At 35.9% G+C, this 22,793-nt stretch overlaps 1 protein-coding gene across 3 annotated transcripts in view; it reads left to right on the top strand.

Moving 5' to 3' along the window:
- The window catches only part of drp2 (dystrophin related protein 2), a 270,780-nt gene that overhangs the window by 48,883 nt on the left and 199,104 nt on the right, over nucleotides 1–22,793 (top strand). The gene's annotated exons all lie outside the window — the stretch shown is intronic.

The raw sequence follows: 22,793 nt of genomic DNA, 5'->3' as shown, positions 1-22,793 counted from the left end.
GGAGAGAAAAATCATACATGGTTATAACAAATGTACTGCTTCATTTTTTCGCAGTATGTCTCTGCTGTCTATTTAGGTGAGGCGTCTGCAATGGCCTCTAATAACTTTGGCTGAAAATTAAAAAAAATTAACTAATATTTTTAAATTGATATAAAATAGTAGTGGTTTTTCAGCTTAATTCCTGCAATATTTGCATTGAATTTCCACAGAAAATGACACTAACTGTACCAATATGGTTTTAGCTTTATGTGCTTTTATATTTTTTACATAATTTTCCATTCCACACACAGAAAAAAAATCCACTCTTTTTACTACGTTTTCTGTTTAACTTTATTTTAAGCCCTACAAATAGAAATAAAATGGTGGTTTCTTAAAGATAACAACAAATATTCCATATTAGATATTTATCTAAAATTACAAGTTGTCTTTTTTTCTTCTTCTTTTCCCCCCCGAAAAATCATGGCTCTAAACACAATTTCATTTGGCTGGTTGAGATTATTATCAGTCGATATTATGTCTGATAAAATATTTAATATTCAATATTTAGAGTATCCACTGAAGATCCAGAACCGCACAGCATTCTGGGGGATTGAGGCAGTGGAAATGCTTTAACACTCAACGTCTCACTGCTAGCTAAGCAAGGTTGGAGGAATCAACTAGCTCACTCGTTCTTTGGTTACCTAGCAACTCACTCGCTCTTTGGTTGCCTAGCAACACCCTGGTGAGTAACTGGCAAAGTAGCGGTTTCAGGTTCCGCCACTGTGACTCATAACTGCTTAAAATTAAAAAAACAAAAGTGTGGAAAGATTGCACCACCAGTGTGGCAGTATTTCAGATATTTGAAACAAACAAAAAAAAATCAACAATTATCAATATAGACTGATAAAACACATAGAAGTATGGAGTTGTGATATGACACAATATGAAAAGGTTCAGCCTCATGTAAAATAAAATTAGATCTCCCTTCTTTTCTTTGTTGAGTTAACATTGTGTTAAACATTCGTTGTTGCATTGTTCAGTTTTAAACATCGAGTTCTTCCTTCCTTTCACATTTTACTGCAAAAGAGTGAAAGCGAAGTACAGGAGAGTTGAAGACTGACAAGGACAAGTGGTGATTTTACAGTGGTTGAGCTTGTTCCTTACTGGGTGACAGGTGAAAAGTGTTTTTCCACAGAGTAAGTGATGACTTAAGCATTTAAGTTAAATACAGTCTGACTCACTGCAGATATGGTGTGAGATAAAACGTGTTGAAGAAATGTCTGTTTTGGAAATGTGAGGTTGGAAAAGCTGCATAAACAACAATAACAAAAAAACCACAGCATTTTTAACCAGAGATAATAATGAAGTAGAAATTAGGTGTTTCTATTGAACCGTAATGCTGGAAACAGTAAGCTTCGATATTAATGGTGTTTTCTTCTGCTACTCTCAGTCGATCTTGGCTTAGTCATTTAGCCTCCAAAAATCAATGCCCTGATTGCATTTGCTTTTCTTTTTTTTTGTTAACCTCTGCTAATATCATCACTCAAAATGAAACAATTAAATATCATATATCTTGAAATGTCACCTCATTTAGTTTATTTCTTTGGAGGAAACTTGCCAAGCTTCTGTCAGCGTAACTCAGACTCATTTAGCCAAGTGCCACCCCGCTTCGCAGCTGAACTATGGCATTTCAAGGATTCAAGGAGAATTAACTTTAGGAAACAGGCATATAGAAAAAGGACAGCTTGGTGATTTGTGGAAAGAACATCCTGTAGGACGGCTTGAACCCATTTAGTGCCACATAGCAGAGTTAGTACAAGGACAAGGTTGGCTGGCATCTGTTTGTCCTCTGCCAGACTCCTGACAGGTTCGGGTAGGAGGTGATGAAGAGGGTTGCGGCGCTCTGATAAGGAGCGGCTCATTTCAGATGTATCATGTGACAGTCATGATTGGATTTAAACACGTAAAACTATAAGCGCTTGAGGAGGATTGTAAATCCCATATACTGTGTGGATTTAAAAATGTGCGTGGGTGTCTGAAATTGAAATTTGTGCTAAGATTACTCGTCTTTCATAAAGCTCGCCTCATTTTAGGTTGATGTGGAGGATTATTTTTTTATGTGGATTTTTCTGGCGAATACAGTCAAAAGATGTGATCACCATCATCCATCCATCATCCATCCATCCATCCATCCATCCATCCATCCATCCATTTCTCCTTGCAGCATTGCAAAGGCTGATAGGACAACCAGAGAAGGGCGGACTATCCAAAACAATTACTCAACTAAAAGTAACTTTAACATGACAATGAGAATTACAATAATTTACACAAGTAACAAAAAATATCAAAATCAGGCTAAAGAAAAATTCTCCAAATCAGTTTCTGTCAATATAAAACTTATAAAACTTTAACAAAAACTGCAGGTCTCTGTCTGGTGAACTTTTTGGCTAAAACGTTTGCTTTTTAATCAAACATTTTCATTCATTGGGGAGAAGATCCAGAAATTTTACTCAAATAAAAGTAGAAATAATTTGATCAATTACTCGAGTATTTCAGTAGACCAAGTACTTCTTTTACTCTTACTGGAGTAATTTCTTTGGTCTAGTTTCTAGTGCAAATATCTTCAAATAAGACAAAACTTAATTAACAGCAACTTGTCAGCAAGAAAAGGGAGTTTATTTTAATTGAATATTTCCTTAATATCTATGAAAGTTTCACTGGCAGATTATTTCATTTAGTATTTTTTTTCCATCAATATTAAGTAATTATTGACTTAAAACTTATATTTCTTGCTGAAAAATGGAGCCTTGGCGAAAATTCAAACTGGGAGACTCGACCAGCTTCACCACATCATCTAATCACTACGCCCGACCGCAGCCAATCCGGACCGGAGCTTCACGCCGCTCCAGCCAATCGTCGTCCAAAGACACCTTCAAAAGTCCAAGCTACCCTGGGGTCTTCCTGCTCGTCAGCCGTGCTTCGACCCACCTCCTCCCCTTCTCCACCTTCACCATGAGGGTCGTCCTCCAGGATCCCTTGTGCTCTTCCTCTCCAAGCTCCGCTCCACCACCAGTTTCGGTCCCGGGGGGGAAGACTATCCCGAGCTCGCCGAGCAGACCGCCTGCTCACGGCGATCCTCGGCTCACGGTCTTCTGCCGGGTCCGAGCGCCAAAGAAATTGTACCATTAAATCTTTTTAACTGCTATTTTCTTCTCTGTGTGAGTCTCTCCAGATTGAAATTACTTATAAGTTAGTCTTGTCTTATTTCAAGTGTACCAAGATATTTGCATTAGAAACTAGATTAAAAATATCTAAGTTAACAACTGCACCATTGTGCAATCCTGTAACTAAAATCAGTAGCATTAATTCTCTACATGTTGTATTATTTTTTAAGATAGAGTAATTAGAGTTTATTAATCCCACTTAATCCAAAAAAAGGAATTCCTTCCCTGATATTTGGGAAAACTCTGCTCTTATGCATCAAGTCCTGTCTTCTGCTCCCCTCATGCCTCTGTGGTCAGATTTAATGGCTCTTGCACAAATATTTTCTGCTGTTGTTTGAATCATGTGTAGCGTGAGGCGCCTTCAAGAAGTGACACTTTAACCTTTCATTATCTCCCCGGGTTGTGCACATTGTCGTCTCCAGTATTCCAGTCAGTAACAGACTTAAGAGTAGCACATGTATAAGTAACAAACTTTTTTTTTTTTTGGCTTTATTTAGGCAGATTTAAACAGATTTTATGATAATTTGAAGCTTTAAACTTAATGGGATGTTTCATTTAATGATGTAATATTGACTTGATGACTTTAGTTTTATTTGATCAAGAATGTTTGAGGATTTTTTGCTGGTTATGTGTGAAACATCTCTCTCACTTGGTAGTTAAAGGGGATCTATTATACAATATTTACATTTTGCATGTTTTTATACGTCCATTTAGGTTTCTACTGCTTCTAAAAATAGCTCAAGCACTAAAAAAAAAGCCTATTTTTGGCAATAAGTTAATGGTTTTTGGTATCTAGATATGACACCTCTCGATTGCTGAGCCACATTACCTAGCAATTCCAGCTAAGCCCATGTTGCTAGGTAACATTTGGGTTACCTAGCAACCCAAATGTAGCTCTAGCACATTTGGTCAGCTGGTTTTACTGCTGTATGTGCTGTACAATAGCTGCTGGATAATACAAGTGTTTTATTGTTGACTTACCTTCCAGAAACCACTTGCTACATTCTTGTTGATTGTGCAGGAGCCTCCACTTCTGCTGTTCAAATATGTACGGTTGTATAATAGCGCATCTGTTTGCATCCACTTTCACTTGCCAGTGTAAACGTTGACTTAGGGGCGTGGCTAGAAGCAGCTTTATTTGGATTTAAAGTGACAGAGTCCCTAAAACAGCTCAAAATAGGCAGAACTGACCAGACTGAAATCTCATTGTCTAAAAATGATTTTGTGTAAAATATGCAATGAAAATGTTTTATATAGCCCTTAGATCTGTCCTCACCTGTTCAGGGAAGAATAATTTGTCACATTTAAAGTTACTATTAAGTAAAATTGACTTTTTTCAGCTTCTTTTCATGTTATGTTTTTCCCTCATCAAAAGCATACATGGAGAGTTGCAACCTTTGACCTTTGTCTTTGTGTAAATGCACTGACGGTAAAAAAAAGGAAAATGTGTAAAATTTGATGCACTTATTTTGAAAAAAAAAAATCCCACATAGAAAACAATCCTTAATAAATACACATGGAAAAAAAACATTACTTTAAATTTGCTTGGGTGATTTTATGTAATTTGTTTGCAATAGAATCAATAAAATGCTGTACAAACAACCCTTCAGTTGAACTTTAGTGCCATATAATTAGTGTCAACAGTGGAAACAGCAGAAAAGCATCCAGTGTTGTGTCTCTGACTGAAGGACTGTCATTATTCAGCAGTGGTGCTGCTTTCCAGCATCGCTCTGTCAGCAGTGTCGTTGAAAGATTTATACTGATGGCCAGAGTCCAGCTGTTCCTCAGCATCATGTCTAACAAGAAAGGAAGAGATGGAAGAGTTGCACATTTTTACAGTAAAAGGAAGAAACAGCAGGTCTGGTGAGAGCAGAAACCCAGGCATCCTGATGGAAAGAGGATTATTATGTTCATAAACTGACTCGCCACCATAAATTGTTTGTTTTAAATGAGCTGCACGTCCACAAATACCAAGCCCTGTCACAATAAGCAATAAATGAATTAATCGCAAACAAGCTCAATCATTTTTATTTGCATGATTTATTATTTGTCTAAAATTGGATGGTAAAAGTTTTCAGTTGGTCATTTTATTTACATTGGGCGTTTAAGATGTCTTTCAGTTCCAGTATTAAATATTCATTAGAATTTAAAGTTGATTGATCTTTGAGAAAATGTGTTCTTGCGTTATTTTGCTACAGCCATTATATTACTTGTTACTTGAAAATGGTCACAAAACAACATCATAGTTTATCGTAATAACTTCTGGGACAATTCATCGTCAATCAAAATTTGTTATGATACAAACACCCAGTATCTGTGATTTGAACACCACTTGTCATAAGAGTAGTTTTATTTCTCAGAACAAAGGAAACAGGAATAAATGTTGTCTTTGTGACAATAGTAAAAGCCCCAAGATTACAGTTTACCAAAGAGAAACTGTGAGGAACAGTTGACTATGCTCACTTTAAGAGAGAAAAAGAAACATATTCATTGATTGAACCTTTATTTATCCATTAAATCAATAATTTCCTCTTTTTTAACAAGTTTATTTACGTACACTTTACGCCGTATATTTGAACATATGTTATTTTTTTCAAAGTTTCAGGTCGTAAATTGATCCAAGTAAGATTTCCTCTTTTCACTCTAGTTGTATATTTACAAGGTCACATTGATACTGATTCAGTTTCCAACAATGCTTTCCAATCCGCTTGGAAAGACAAACATGGTATGCACGCCACATTCTCCTGCAAAGTGCAATTAGATTATGTTGCGTATTAGAGAAACAGAGGATGTGCTATGATAAAGTTAGTAATGATTTTCCACAGTCATGGCAATATTTTTTGATGCGCCGCTGTGTTTCTCCAGATCTATGAGGCCAAAACAAATGTGAGAAAATGATTGGAGAGAAAAGTGATAAAGTCATTTAGAGCTTCACAAGAGATGAAGACGATGAGATTGGAGCTCAAGGACAAAGAGAAGTTTTAAAATCATCAAATTTATAAACATGCAAAATAAAATATTGTTTTACTTTGAACTGATCCAATTGCTAGTTAATTGGCTCTCTATGAGCTGCTAATTGGGCTGAACCATTTCAAAAATGTTTTTTTATTTCTAAGCTTTTATGTTTTTGATATACAGTTCTGGAAAAAATTAAGAGATCACTTAAAATGATCAGTTTTTTCTCTAATTTTACTCTTTATCCTATAAACAACTGACGACATGTCTTTGAAATTCCAAACAAAAATTTAGTTTTTATTTGCAGAAAATGAGATATGGTCAAAATAATGAAAAAGATGCAGTGCTGCCAGATGTCAAAAAACGCAAAGAAAACAAGTTCATATTAATTTAGAAACAACAATACTAATGTTTTAACTCAGGAAGAGATCAGAAATCAATATTTGGTTTTCAATGGGGTTCAGTGCAGTGGACTTTTATAAAGAGATATAAGCAGATGACATCAATATTAGAAAATAAAAAGAAGCAACTCCAAATAAAATTTTTTGAACCCTGAAAAGCAAATATTCTCCATAGGTTTTAGATTTTATTAGTAGCTCAGCATGTATGAGGTAGAAAACACAGAGAAGAGTCTGTGACTATTATATTTATTCAGCTCACACAGCAAACATGTTGCTAATAGTCCAAAAATAAAGATTAAACATTTAAATTAAACAGTTATTTATCTATCAGCTGCTGTCTTCTCTCATCAGTGCTATAATAGCTGAAAAGTCAAACAATCCCATAATGACTTTGCAGAGAAAATCAATTTTAATTGCTGGAAGTGAGTGTGCTGTGGGGGTTTTTCTCATGGGGATTCCTCGGTGACAGCGCACTGAACGATGCGTCATGAGGAAAAGATTCAACATCCTCATAGGCGGAGCTTTAATACCTTGGATTATCATTAAAACCACAAAACGTGATGTGTTTTTATTCAGGATTTATTGTGATGGGTCAAATCAAAAATGTTGGAGTGGCATGAAAAAGGGGCCATTGATTTTATTTTGTTCTTTCAGATAAACATTTGAAAAGCGTTGCAGTGATATGATTGAATAAAATCTAGTTTATTCAGTTAGCTTTATATGCAGCTTAATTAGTTAATAAACATACTTCATAGACATAAATCCAGCTGTTCAATCAACATTAGTGAACAAAAGCATCATTATCACCAATAAGCACAGAAGAAAAGCCTGGAATAAAGTTTTAAAGATGTTTAAAGCAGTTTTAAAACAAAAATTTTTCCAATAAACTTGGACATTTTTGGTTTTGTGCTGTTATTAAACTTACAACTTGATTGACAAAATAAACCCAGATACTTTATTTCTTTCAAAATTATAGACAAAACAATTACTAAAAATCTCTTACAATTTAGTTGAAAATGAAAGTTAACTTAATCGGATGTTTGAAGTTCAAAAAATGGTAATAAATAAATAAATTATATTAAATTATTTTACCAAAACCTCCCGTTATCACACCGGACATTTGCCAAACAAAAGCACCCTGCCATTAATTTAAATAAACACTTAAATTACGAGAGCTTAATTTAAGTGCTCTTAATTAAGCGCACTTAATGTAAATTAATGACATTAACTTAATGTCATTAATTTAATAATGAAAAATTAATGTCATTAATTTAATAACATTCATTTAATATCATTAAGTGACATTAAGTGATTAAATTAAGTATTCTTAATGACTTTAATGGGAGGGTCTAAAAGTTATCAAAGTAATATAAACAATTCTAAATATAAAAATTAATTACAGATTTTGGATCTAAACTATAGTATTTTCTAACTGCCTGAAGACAAACTATATTCATAAAACTTACAAAATCCAACATAAATGGCCGCAACCACACGACTGGAAAATTTTCTGAGCTTTGTCTCTTTTTAACAGCTGGAAAGTTTCCAGTAATTTCCAGTCTGCTGTGGTAACAAGCTGTGAAATCCATTACTAAATGCTTCAGAATGCAAGTGGAACCACAATAATAACGACACAGGTTTCTTAAAACCGGAAACTGGTTCTTGATCAAATTAAGCCTATAATTAACTTCCTACTTGGTTTAGCAAATGTGTTTGAATGGTGGTAAGGGAATGAATAGCTATGGATTGAAAAGTGTGTTTATTTTGAGAATAGCTGTTGTTTCACTGTTCAGTCTGCAGTTAAATTACATTATTTCTCCATCCTGCCTGTCTGGTGAGGAGGAGGACGCTTTCTTTGGCCTGCATTAATCTAACACATACTGCAACAAACGCCGCTCGCTCGTAGATCTTCTTCTGTCACTTTGCATAATGTGGAGGAGGAAGATGACTGATATTTGGCAGCTTATTCCTGGAACTTGGACAAGCTCTTCACACTGGCTCGTTTTCTCTTTGTGAGGTTGAGGAGGCTGTTTGTGTCCTGCATAAATCATGCTCTGCTTCTTAATACAGTCTGACCAAGGAAATAAATTAAGATGGCGGCACTATTTTACAATAAATATGAACAACAGACACAGAGAAAGAGCTCCCTTCCATTTGCAAGGGAAATTAATATAAACAATAAGCGGTTTACTGACATATTTATCCAACATATGTGCCTGATATTGCCATTGAATACGATGGACTGGTGCTAATACCAAGTGTGAAAAATAATCGCAGTACAGATGGCTTATGAGTATGTTATTTTTAATTTACCCAAACAATTGAAATCACCTTTGTGTTTAAGTGTGTTGTGTGTAAAAGCAGAAATTACAGCGAAGGCAGGGGAGATTAGTTGTTTACATAAATATAATAGAATGCAACAACATGGTGCCTGTTTTAATTACTGCTGTAAAGCAAAAGGTTTTGAGCTGAAGAAAATCAGAATAATCTGAAAAGCTCACACTTTTGTGCTTGCTGAAACAAATATCTATTTGTTCTTACTGAAGAACAAATGAAGAAAGAAAAAATGGCAACGTACAGCATTTAAAAAAGTCTTCAATGTCCTGGTTTGTGAATAATATAGAAATCTGAACCATAACATTGACAGTTTTCAAGTGGTTTTGTCTTATAGTACTTAAAATATTGAAGAAATTTAATCAAATTTTACACTTTTCTAAGTTTTATAACAAAAATAAAACTTTTAAAAAAGTTGCAGAAATGGAAAATGATTGTTTACTGCTGACCAAAGTGAAACAAAATCATATTTTAAAACTTATTTTTCTTCATTAAAGCATACTGAAAATGTACCAAATAATGATTTAAAAACTCAAACACGTTTCAACTGTGATTTTTTTTATAATTACACCTCTAATTTTTAGTCGTGTTTTAATCTCCCTGGATGCATTGATTTAGTATTTCTCTTCTAAGATTATCTTAGAAGCATTATGTATATTTCATTTTCTTCTATTAATGCCTGTCTTTCTGTGTTATCCAAAGTAAGAATAGATGCGTTCGTTAATATTCTGAACAATCCAATTAACCAATCAGTTTTTCAGCAATCAAAGCTTGTGTCTCTTTTTTTGTTTGTTTAAATTTTTTAGTGCAGTCATTTGTTGCTTCCACCTGGACACATAAATCTATCTGTAATCAGAATCAGAATATACTTTATGGATCCACAAAGGGAAATTGCTTATTTGTTGACAAGATACTCCTTCCAAAGTTTTAAATATTAGCAAATGAAAATATGAACATGAGCAATGTAAAGTTTATAAAAAATATGTCATATTGCTAACAAGAAAATAAAGTTTTCATCCTGCAACAGCTTCTTTTCACTAAAGGGGCAGGATTATGTATAGTTATGTAGAATTTATGGTAACTATGCTGCCTTCAATGCTATATATGACTTTAAAAAATTTGAATTTGTAATTTAACACTTTAAAATTGGGCCTCGGTCTCTTTCTGAAACGCCACCTTCAGGAAGTCATCACAACATGGCTCCTGTATTAACTCTTTAAAAAGTTTTTACCAGCGTTTCACTGAGAAGTAGCTCATATAATGAGCTTAGCAAATGTGAATTTCCATAAGGTGTTTGCTAATTGCTGCTGGCTAGTCTGAAGGAGCTGAATGGGGGACGGCTGCTCTGTGAGGCGGAAGCTCTGAGGAGGAACTTTGTCCTTGAAGGCGGGGCTAAGTCCAACCAGGCGTTTTGCACGGCTGAATGGTTGCCAAGGAGATTGAAGGATTTCTCAAACATGCATGAAAGAACCAAGACAACACTCCAGATGTGTTTTGATGAGGGAAGAACATCATAACATGGTAAATGCTTACCTCACTTTAACACTATAATGTAATATAAAGCTCAATAAATTAGATTTTCCATAATACCGCCCGTTTAAAAGATGAATACTTTGTGTTGAACCTAGCATGTTCTGTTGTAAGAAGAGTTTAAAAATGAAACCTCTCCATCTGAATCAACCACCTGTACCGACAAGCCAGATTTGTATAAATATTGGGACTGTAAATGGCTCCTGGACCGCACTTTGGACCTCCCTGTTGGTAACAATCAACCAGTCGGATAACAACCTGCTAGTCAACAGAAAACAGAAAGAAATCCTCTTCCAGGTTCTCGTCTTCGTAGTCTGAAGCTGACCTGCATTTTAATTGGAGCTGGATCATCTCTCAAGGAGAACTGTAAGGCAACCTTGCCTGAAACCAGTGACCCGTCCTGAAAACGAAGCCTTCCCATTGATTAAACACTGCAAGCTTCTACAAGGGCTTCATAAAAAATGTAGTTACATCTAATGGATTTTGCAGTATATGAATGAATAATTCTGATCCAGGGAACCTGACCTGGTCAGGGTTTGTGTTGGAGTCCTTGTTAAAATCTTTTTAACTCAATAAAGTTAGTGGCAAAGTTGTCAGCTTGTGAAAGAGAGATTTAAAAAGTGTCTTTTTATGGAGTTTATATGAATGCAAAGCTGGAAGACTCCCTGGGGGATTTTTTTTTTTTTTTTTTGCACAAGCTTACAAAGCGAAGAGGATTATGTCTAGGACAATTTCATAAACTGTACAGGAGAACATGCATTTTAATATGAAAACTAGTAAGTGAGAAGTTAGCAGCTTTTACAGAGTTTATTGTACATGACAAAATGAAATGTGTATTTGGTATTAAAATTTAAGTAATAGTCAATTATTTTTATTGTGTCTACAGGTGGAAACCAACAAATTAGATTATTCCTTCAAAAGGTAAAGTTTCAAGTCAAGAACTGAAACAAATTTAATGGTTATGGATTAAAGTTTCTTAGACAATGGTACAACTATGACTAATAGTTCATGTTCTAAATAATTAGTCAGGGCTTATTTTGCATAAATTACTGCATTGATGCAGCATGGTATGGAGAATATTCTCCATAATCCTCTAAAACTCTAGTTATCCTTGTGATCTACCTTTTTTCTGCCTCACATTGTCCTTCCACTAAACCTTTAATTAATATATTTGGATACATCATTTGTGAACAATCAACTTCCTTATCACTGACCTATATTGGCTTATTTCCAATGAGGAACATAAACCAGAAAAGGTTAGGTCAGCAGTTTTCATACACTATAAAAACACCAAATCTTACCAAGTGTTTTTGTAGTTTCTGGTGCAAATATCTTACATATACTTGAAATAAAACAACTTATAAGTGACTCTTTGGCAAGATAAAGGAGCTTGTTGTAAGTAAAAAAAAATCCTTATTGATGAAAGAGTACCAGTTCAACTATTAGATTATTTCACTAATAACCTGGGAAAAATGTCTTATTATTAGTGAAGTAATCTGCCAATGCAACTAGTACTTTTACATAAATATTAAGACATAATTTACTTAAAACAAGCTGATATATCTTGCTGAAAATGTACTTGTGACTTGGTTTTGTCTTATTTCAAGTGTACTAAGATATATGCACTAGAAACTTGACCAAAAATACATAAAATTTGGTGTTTTTGCAGTGAATTCTGCAGTATGCATGCTCAGGACATAATGGTTTTGTATTAAAAAGCCATTTTTGGTGTTTGTTTCATTATTATTATTATTATTATTATTATTATTATTATTATCTAAGTAGCTGATTTATTCACTTACCCCATAATCAGCAGATCTAGCAGCAATAAATGCTTCACTGTGTAAAAGATCTATTAAAAATAAGGCATTCCCTTAAGTTTTCAATGATATGCTAATTTATTGAGATACACATTTAAAATTTGGTGCAATACATATATTTATTCATCAAAACTGTAGCTGTGGAGTTTTGTGCCTGCATCTTCCATGATGGATAGATAAATAGACTGAATAAAGTAAAATAAAAAATCCATACTTCAGATGTGCAATATGGCACCATGCCCCATCAGCCACATCCTCAGGGTTCATTAGGAGAAGAAGGCTGGGAACTAATCTCTGCATATGACCCTCTGGAGAAGCCCATTCACTTCACTTACAGAGCAAAAACTGCACATCTGAATGAATGCACCATTTGTAAATGGAAAATTCAGTATACCACTGAACCCGCAGGAGCCAGTCAGCATTTTCTCAAATGTATGTGGGATTGTTGCAAGAACTAACCAAACATGTGATGTATTACTACTCAATCTGCTGAACAAATGAAATCCTTTATACTGCTTAAGATCACAGACACGGAGCAAATGGATTTCTTCTCGGGTTTGTAGTTGTGCAGCAAGCTTCCCTGCAAGTTTGTGCACCAAAAACTGAGCTTTAATTATGCCTCCTAATTACCGCAAGTTCTTCAACACGGTGTAATGAATCAGACATAAATTGTGTGATGATTGCTAAATAAATAGCAGTAATCAACAGCAGAGTTTACCTGTTTGCCGCTTGACGATCGGATTGTTGCTACAAACAGATGAAAATGAATAAGCATTTGTTCCCCAAACACAAGTCCTCACCACGGTCTTTCTCTGCAGGCTCCTGACCACTGGTGGTCCGCCGCCGCCGCCCCCTAGTGGCGTGCACGGTACTGCATGTAAACGACCGTTTATTTGCCGTGACGTCAGCTCAAAGTGTGACGCTGCAGCTAGCTTAGCAAAGGATTGTGTTTGAAAATAACGATGGATAAGTGACTTAAAACCGGGTAACTCAAAAGATAATATGAAGATATCAATGGAAGGAAGACGACAGCAGGATTGGAAGAAGTCAAGTGATGCCTACAGAGAGAATTGATGTGTCATTCACGAACGATTCAATTCTTTTCAACGGTATGACTCCAGTCTTGAGAACTGTTCTTTGTTTTCCACTTTTCTTTCTAATAATGCTCTGCTCACACGTCAACGGCTATTGTTTTTTTTTGTTTATTCGGCAAAATTGCCACTAAAAAATTGGCTAAATTAATTATTTAACTTTAAATAATTTTAAATTAAATTAAATAGACACATACAGTTGATAGAAACGGGTGGATATTTTATATTTCATGGTGCAGAAGAGGATTTTTGTTTCTGCCAAAGGAACTCAAGTCTGTTTTTCTTTAATTATGCTTCTAAATTACAAATATCCCTAAAATGTTATTAATGCACACAATACAACCCTCGGTGATAAAGAACAACTTCTTTTTTGATTTCCACGTGTTTGACATCATTTGTAAGCTTCACAATTTCAGAATCTGTAAATAACTAAAAATGTCCCCCGAGTAGACATATTTACTTACAAAACAGCACCATCTTTCTCTGTAGAATGAACAATGAAAACAGCAATATTAAGAGACTAATATTGTCATTTCAGCTTGAATAGATTAAGATGTGTTATTGTGAGTCTTTATTAAACGGATTAGGAGGTCGTCAGCCTGAAAAAGTTTGAGAAACACAGCTCTACTGCTCCTGTTTGGCTTGTCTTTATCTTTGGTCGTGTCTTGGCTATTTTAAACCATGAATAATGGAGGGTGAGCAATGTGAGAGCAACATGGCAGCAAGGACATAGAAATGGAGAGGACACGCTTAAAGATGGCCACTCTGTATGCCTTCCCACCGCAACCATTCGCCAAGCTGCTACGCTGCGCTGGGCAGATATTTATTCATCTCTTTGCCACCTTTGTTTCTCCTGCGGAAAAAAGGAGCGGGCAACAAAACAAGAAGCACCATAGATGTTGATAAGATGCTCAATCATGCCTGCTTGCATTGTGGCAGTGTGATATTTGCTTTGTAGAGTTAGTGGCTCCGTGTGACATATTATTGGGTTTTCTTTCTTTGATTGCTTCGCATTTCTTCCGGCTGGCAGGACATATTGGCAAGTGTGAAAGAATTGATTGAAGTTGAAGTTTGAAAGGTGATTTTCACACTTCAGCCTCCCCACAAACGGGGCTAACAGAACGCTGGTAGCGGCTGTGTTTTTAGACATATTAAACAGGCATGTCATTCACTTATTTGTGCTTATAAACGGTTGTTCCTGATTTTTTCACCCTTTGTTTTATGTAAAACAATAAATGTGTGATAATTGTTTCTCTAGTATGTATTTTATCCACCACTTTTGGAAATGACACAATTAAGTACCGGTACTAGGCGATTGTTTTAATTTCAGTTATTAGACATTCAGTGCTGTTTTTAGTTTAAAGCAGCTGGTATTTGGTGTCAAATGGGAATAAAGTCTTAAAAATATGACAGAAGAACATAGCTTGTTATTTAAAAATGTTATGCACCAACATTTTATGTTTTTTTCTGAAGTATTGGTGGTATTCCTTTTTTCTTAGACAGCCTACTGATTTGGAAAATTGATTTTATTTCACTTAAAGGGGACATATAGTGCAAAATGCTTGTGTTGTTGAGGCTGAATTCATTCACTGAATAGAAGCTACTGACTCAAAGTTAAATCCCCTTAGCAAAAATGTTATTTTCATTCTTTTACTGAAGGAGAAAAAAGAGTTAAAGTTGTATTAACCCCAGTTTTCCCTGGAAGTTATCCCCCCACCTCCCGCTGTATAATATTGAGTTATGTGTAACACATTTTGGTGGATGAATCGGATTGACCATTTATTGTAGCGTATAGTGGTAAATAACTACATTTCCAAGCTGGTGAATGTGTGCAGAGGGGCTGTAGTTTCCCTGAGCTATGGGAACCATCTGCTGTAATACGGTGAAGATAGTTTTATTCTGAACACCAACCGCAGAGACCTACCGGGGGATTGCTGACATACCTTTGAGATGAACGAAAATGACAGCAGGTCCTCCTAGTATTTCACTTCCCATCACATGAACCTGGGCTTAATGGGAGGCGGAGGAACAAGACTGCTGCCATGTTACAGGAAGCTCTTGGTGAATGTTTGGTGCCTCTCTGTCTGATGCTAGCTCAGAATAAAGGGTATAACCTATTCATCTAGCATTCTCTTTGTCCCTTCTTTTTCATTTCATACCTCTTGTTCCACCTTTTCTCTCCTCTCCATCTTGCATGTTTTCTTTATTCTTGTTGGCTGTTGTGCTTTTCACACGTATTGATTTCTTGCTCTTATTTTGCACAAGTTTTGTGCTCTTTCCCCCCCTTATGAACAAATGGCTATACCAGATTTTAATCTCACTATTCCAGTAAGTTTGACACAATTAGTTGAAATCTCTTGCAAGCAATATCTCACAAAAGTGATTAGTTAACTAAAACTAATGAAATAAGAAACACTGAAATTGAAAAAAAAAACATTTCTGTTAATTGAACCCAAAACTACAACTAATTGGAACTATATTATGCATTTATAAAACTAACTATACTGAAATTATATACTGAAATTATAAATGTAATATCCTTCGTTTTTGCGTATATGAATCTAATAGCCTTTTTTACTGATGGTTACATCAGCTGTCGGCAAGTTACGGCGCTCCACGCTTCTCTTGGTGGTCTCCTATGCTAGTTTTAAAACTCCGGCAGCAAAAGATGGGAGAAAACACAGAAGTTAGTGGGTTGTTCAACAATAATTGAATAAATTTTTTGAAAATGGTATCCGCTGAGTATTCATTACCCAATCAACATCAACAATATGACCTTATTGAATTTCACACCTAAAAGTTAACCCAAGTATGAAAAAACAAAAACTACTAAGAAATAAGCTGAAACTAACCAGTATTTAATTAAAACTAGCAAGCACACTCTGAAAACTCATTAAAATTAACTGACAAAAAGTAACAACAAAATAAAACGAAATTATAGACATGTTGCATGTTATTGTTTACATCGGCAAATTTTGCACGAGCGCACAACAAATAATATTCTTGCTGGAGGGTAAAAAAATTATTCTTTTTCTTGTGATCCACAGCCGCGTTGCCGCTGTAGAGCAACTCTGTTAACAAAATGAAACCTGGAGATGTAAGGATTATTAATTTAGTGCATTTAAGATGATGCGCTTTATGTTGACAACATGACGGTTAAAACCAATGCTGGTCATTGTCGTCGGCAAACAGCGTTTTGCCCTCCAGCAGGGAGATGGAGGGCGGGATCTTGTGTGTGTGACATCACGCCTCAACGTGTCTATAATGAATAATCCTAAACTATCACAACCCTGATCTCTTAGATAGCCTACTGATTTGGTCAAAACCTATTTCATGCCCCTGGAACGTGGCTTGGACTTTTCTGAGTGAGTGAACCCTTATACCCAGAGACAAAACGCCTTATTACCCAGCAAGCGTGAATGTGACATGAGCGCTTAAAACTGTGGATGCTGAATTGTGTTGTGCGATTGAAGTGCATTTCACTGTCCTATTTAAACTGACAAGCGGCTACATGACTGAACTATCGTACTGCCTTGCATCAGTTCGGGGGAAAAGCCAGCAGGAGGGGCGGAGATGCGTGAAAATGGCTCGGGGGTGTGAGTACCCCTTATCCACCTTGAAGAAAGTGATGCTTTGACAGCCTGATGTCCTCCGAACCAACTAGATTCCTTTTGAAATGTTTCAGGGTCAGCGGGTCGCCACTGGGGAACAACAGAATGGTGGGGGTGGATTTTAGCATTCAGTCACACATCGTGTTACTGTCAATGTTGTGCTTCTGTGAAAGACTGACAGATCTGCACTTAAGGTCTAAACAACACTTTGTCTGCCTGTTTGTCAGTATAAATCTGTCAGAAGCGTGATGTTTGGCTCTAAATGTTTGAAAAAATAGCTTGTTGATCTTTATTAGGATCAAGGGAATATAAATCCAGTTATCCTTTCGTGTTTGAAGATTTCCCTTGATGTCATTTATTTTTCTAAAACCAAAAAATAAGAAATGGAAATAAATACTTCATGCAAAATGTGCATGTGAGAGCAGTAGTTTCCGTCTCCTTCCATTCAAATTGTGTTTTTGCTGAAAAACTGTCCTTCAAGTGAAGTGAAAATCTTTACTGGCAGATAAAATGACATGCGTTGAATAAGTCTCATCTCACTTTCTTTCTGATGCATTTCTAACCTTCATTGCTTGGCTACTGTATCTGTGTCACTGCAGCCAAGTATAAAAATGATCAATATTTTACTACTTTGTATTTGATGCTCACAGCCTTTATTAGTGGATTCACCCTAACTGACTTACATCCTACTTTCTTTGGATATTCTTTCCAAGGAGACATACTTTCTCATAAGAATTTGATGTTGTATTAATCAATAGCCTAACAAGTTTTATGAAAGTCAAAGTTTTTCTTTAAACTGTGTCTGCTTTTTCGCCCATTTTCCTATCAGTTCCTTTTGGGAAGTGGACAGAAAATCGGAACAGGTTTCTGAAATATTATTCCTACATTGTAAATAGACTTTTTTAAGCTTTAGTTGGACTCTCAGTGATGCATGTAGAAAAATTGCAAAGAAAAAAATATTCAGAGAGAATCCTAGGAATGGATTTTAGGTTTTTTATTTATTGTTTTGCTGAAAAGTAAGAGTTATTATGTAGTCGCTTGCTAACCACCTAGTAAGCTTTTAAAGAGGCATTTGGAGCCTATTTTGTTTGGTCATCAAAGTGACCACATTTGGTTGTTTGCCCTCAAGAAAAAAGGAAAAAATAGATACCTGACAGGTGATCATGAAAAATGTTAAAAGTTCTTCTGGAATCAACTCATTGGTGCTACAATATAGTAATTTTCCATTTAATTTGCACTTTTTTACAGATTCAACTAGTAATGTAACCTATTTAAGACAGTTGCAGCTCTAAAGTGTTAAAATATGGGATTTAAAGAGGTTTCCCCTGGACATTTCATCATTATTTTAGTTTTGAAGCTTTTCATGACTTAGACCTTCTGAAAGTGGACTAAAAAATGAAATACATAATCATTTTAAGACTGATATTTACCCCTATATTTACCCTTTCAGAAACTAAACTAATTAAAGTTTTTATCTGCTTTTTATCCATTTAAGAGCACACAACGTTGAAGCACTGAAACGCTGCATCTACATCAGAAAAATGTTAAAAATACATTTTAAAGTTAATAACTAAAAATCTCCTTCCTCTAAACTAGTACAATATAACTTAGCAGCCTCTTTATGTAGGTTTGTAGGGCACACATTTTATGAATGGCAAGAGTATTCATCCACTTGGGATTGTTACGCACAACTGGAAATAGCTGCTGAAGGATCTAGCACAGCTGAGAGCCAAGGGGGGAAAGCGCTGTGTACCAAATTGTCTTCATGCATTTGGACGTCTAAAGTCTTGCCTCACATCAGAATTTTTTTTCATATGCTGAGAAAAATACACATCCAAAACCGCAATGCAAAGATCAAAGCAGTTAATACCCTCGTTAGTCAACAGCAACTTCAAATGAAGTGGATGGTGTTGCGATCTGATCTATAGATAAAACGCTTCAGATCTTCGATGATCTGATTTTTCAAAGCGGTGAGGAGAACGTGCTTGATCTAGTGAGAAGATGTGAACCTTATGCCACCCTGTTGTGATTTTAATTAAATGAAATTTCCTAATGAATGACTTGAGTACTATAGAAAAATATGAAACGTTTAGAAAAACTGAGGAAAGACAGTTACATTTAAAAAAAAAACTTTGAAATATTTGGAAGAGTTTTTAAATCTTTCTTGTTTCCAGTGAATTTCTGCAAGGACTCTTGGTTGATATTGTGGATCTCTTTGTTTGGCTCTTATCTTTTTTCCAAAAGTTTCAGTTCCCGGTTAAAAGTCTTTGCCGTCTCAGAATTTTACAATAAGATATTTTGGTTTCAGAAAGAGCATATTAAGAAGAGGAGACTCAAAACTTTTGTAGAACGGTGGTGTTTCTTTTTTAGAGCGTTCGTGACACTAGGCATGTTTCATCTCCTGCTATGTCCAAAGCAGAGCTACAAAGACTCTTGGCAAGCTTGGAGCTCATCTTCCGTCTGTCTCCTAGTTTCCTCAGAAGGTTATTGCAATTATTTTAGCAGACCAGCTGCATCACGCATTGAGTTCAACTGATGCTCTTCAAACCACAGTTTGTATTGTCCAATCCACTCGTTCCTTGCACAAAAGCCCACACATCCTTTGACACATTTGCTGCTGGAGTTGGACGACTAGCTTGGGTTAAACCCTCCTTATTTCTCCCAGGTTTGGCTGTGCTGGTTGCTGGGAGACTGAAGGAATAAGGTAAATCTTGAGGCTGCAGTTCGGACTGAATATGTACCTGCGAGGCAATCAAAGGAAATCTCTTTCAAGGTGTTTACTGATTAATAAGGCATAGGAGGTGGGAGGAGGAAAAAGCAACACCAGCAGCTCACAGGTTTCTCTTTATATCATATTTCTGATTTGGTTAATGCACCTGGATAACAACACTTCCACTACCTCAGACTATGTAGAGTGCAAGTTAGCAAGATGTTGTAAGTCACAGTTCTGCACAAACTAAATAAAAAAAGCATTATTAGTGTCAGAGTTCAGATATTGCCCCACAGTGATGTTTGCACAAACATGGACATTTTGCATATTGTTTTAACTAACAAACACTTCTTCTTTCTTAAAACTCTTTTTATGTCAGCTGGCTTTGTGGAGTGCATGACAAATGGCCGTCCTCCTGTAAACATCTTCTCCCACCGCTGTGGATTTCTGCAAGGATGCTTGGTTGCTTTTCTGATTAGTGTCTTGGTAGGTTTCCAGTTGTGTAATTCTCCTCACATTTTCAGATGATGGATTGAAGCGTGCCTCATGAGACACTCATCTTTAAATGCTGCTTTATAGTCTAAGGCTGCTTTAAAACTTGTTCACATCTTCCTCCTGACCTGTCGTCTCTGTGCCTTTGTCTTTATAATGCTGTTTGTTTTCTAACAATCTTCTGAGACCTTCAGAAAACAACTTTTTTAGATATATACATATACTGACAGTACATTAAGCATATGTGGATTGTATTTGCTAGATAAGGCAACTTCTAAAAGCCGTTGGTTGTTTTGGACTTTTTAAGGGTATGAGGGCAGTTCTGATTCTTCCTGAAGGTTAGAGCATAGTAAGAGCAGAAGTGACAATTTCAGGGATACAAAAACTTGCTGAGTACAGAAGATCTTTCACCTTTGCTGCAGTTTGGCCACATTTTTTTGTGATATGTAGGAGCATCGTGTTGATTAATCCAGAATGAAGTTGACCTTAAATTCAATGAATTAAGCAAAATGCACGTTTTGCATGTTTTGTACTTCAGTTTGGGTTTTAACAGCTTATGAAACCAGCCCAAGTGATTAAAACATCCTCCCAGATGGTTTTTGGCAATTACTTTATGTTTTGTGATGTCTAGAAAATTAGCCGTTTCAAAAACCTCCAGAATGTAATATCACAAATCAGCAGACACAGCTCATTACCTAGCAACCCCAGCCAAGCCCAGCTCATTACCTAGTAACCCCAGCCCGTTACCTAGCAACTCGAGCAGAGTTCCAGCACATTAATTCATCTGGTTTTACCGTTGTGTGCCCTGTACAATGGCTGCTGGAAAAGACAAATGTTTTGTTGTTGACCTGCAATCTGGAAACTACTGTATTCTTGTTGGTTGTGCAGGAGGCTCTATGTCTGCTTTTCAAAGATGTACGGTTGTATAATTGCACGTCTGTTTGCAGCCATTTTCCTGTGTGAGTGTAAATGTTGAGTTGGGTGATGAATATGTTTGGTATAGCGCATAGATCTACTCTAACCTGTTCAAGGAAGCATAATATGTTCCTTTAAGTTGGATAAATATGATTTAATATGTAATAAGTTAATTGAACATTGCTAAATGTTTTCAGAAACAGAGTAGTTTGAAGGAAATATGAGCATAAATAAAACCTGCCTGAGGTTAAATGGACAGAATATTCCATTAAAAGCAGGGCTTAATGAAAACAATGCTCCATCTCTCTGCCACAAACTGTAACCTGGGAAAAAAAATAATAGGACTCTCATAATGGCTGGGAAAAGAAAAAGTCAGGGCAATAAGACTGAGATGTATTTAGGGGTAAGGTCATTTAAGGCTTTAAAGCCGAGCAGCAGGATTTTAAAATCAATATCAAGTCTAACAGGGAGCCAGTGCAGGAAGTAGAGCTCAGAAATGGTTGCATGCTTTTTGTTCTGGAAATAACACTGGCTGCAGCATTTTTCATTAACCAGTGGGACAAGTAAAGATGACTCACTTTTTAATGATTTTACTTCATTTACTTCAAACAAAAAATAAATAAGTAAAGAAGGATAGCTTATTTTTTTTTAGCATTATACATTAAAAATCATACATTAAGCTTAATTTAAGGCTAACCTCTGGGTGTTTACTGTTTGTATTTTATGTTTGAAGGAACACCATTATAAGGACTGATAATGTAATTTGATAAGCAGCTATTTAATTTAGAAAGTGTTGTTTTTGTAGTTTAACTGCTCTAAGTTATAAACATGTCAAATTGATTCTTCCATGTTGTACCTATAGTTTTCAGTTTTTTATTTGTGTTTCACATGTGCTTCAGCTTTCCCAATTGGATCTGATTTTACCCAATCGCTAACGCCAATACGACAACTCGATGAGGATTACGGGAAATTGCTTGCGCTGTAAACAACCTCAAGGGGGGAAGGGTCACAAAATCTCTGCCAGCTATAAAATATCTTAAACATTTCTGTTGCTCCAACTTTAATTTCTCAATATTTGGAAGTGTTCTGAAAGTCTTTGTTGTTTGCTGGCTACAATTCAAAAACAGTTCAGAAAATTAACATCAATTGCTCACAAGCCCTACCCAGAATTCAGCTGCAGAAATCCAACTCAATGGGAGAAACCCCAAGCGGATCACCGAAGGGAGATGAGAATTGAGCAGAACTGCGTAGGAAGGCTGCCTTCACCACAGCATTTATTAAAGTGATGATTTTTTTCTTCCACTGTTTTGTTTAATGCATTCAGATGTCTCTCTATATGTGGATTCAGTCTCCATGGTTCAAGCTAAGTAGAGCTATGCAACTTTCTATTGACATTTTTGGATTTGATTAACCTTTCTTTCTCCATTCTGCTCGCTTCATCTCATTAACATTTAGCAGTTTTAAATATGAGGTAGGATTTGTTGCAGCTCGGTGTTGTTTCCTGTTTCTCACCTTGTTTGGCCTTATTTATGCATTTGCTTTTGATATTTAACATGGTGTTCCTTCTCTCCATTCCTCCTGCTACTCCCTGCTGTTTTCCCCTTCGGGCAGTCTTGCCTTAAATAAATTAATATCTTTAACAAACCTTTAAACATGTTAATATCCTCTACAATCTAACATTTCATTATTTGTGGTGAGTGGGGGAATGTAATTTACTGTGAGCGAGGGCCC

Source organism: Xiphophorus couchianus, chromosome 23 (assembly GCF_001444195.1).
Source record: "Xiphophorus couchianus chromosome 23, X_couchianus-1.0, whole genome shotgun sequence".
Lineage (NCBI taxonomy): Eukaryota > Metazoa > Chordata > Actinopteri > Cyprinodontiformes > Poeciliidae > Xiphophorus > Xiphophorus couchianus.
This window is presented reverse-complemented; position numbering and strand designations above follow the sequence as displayed.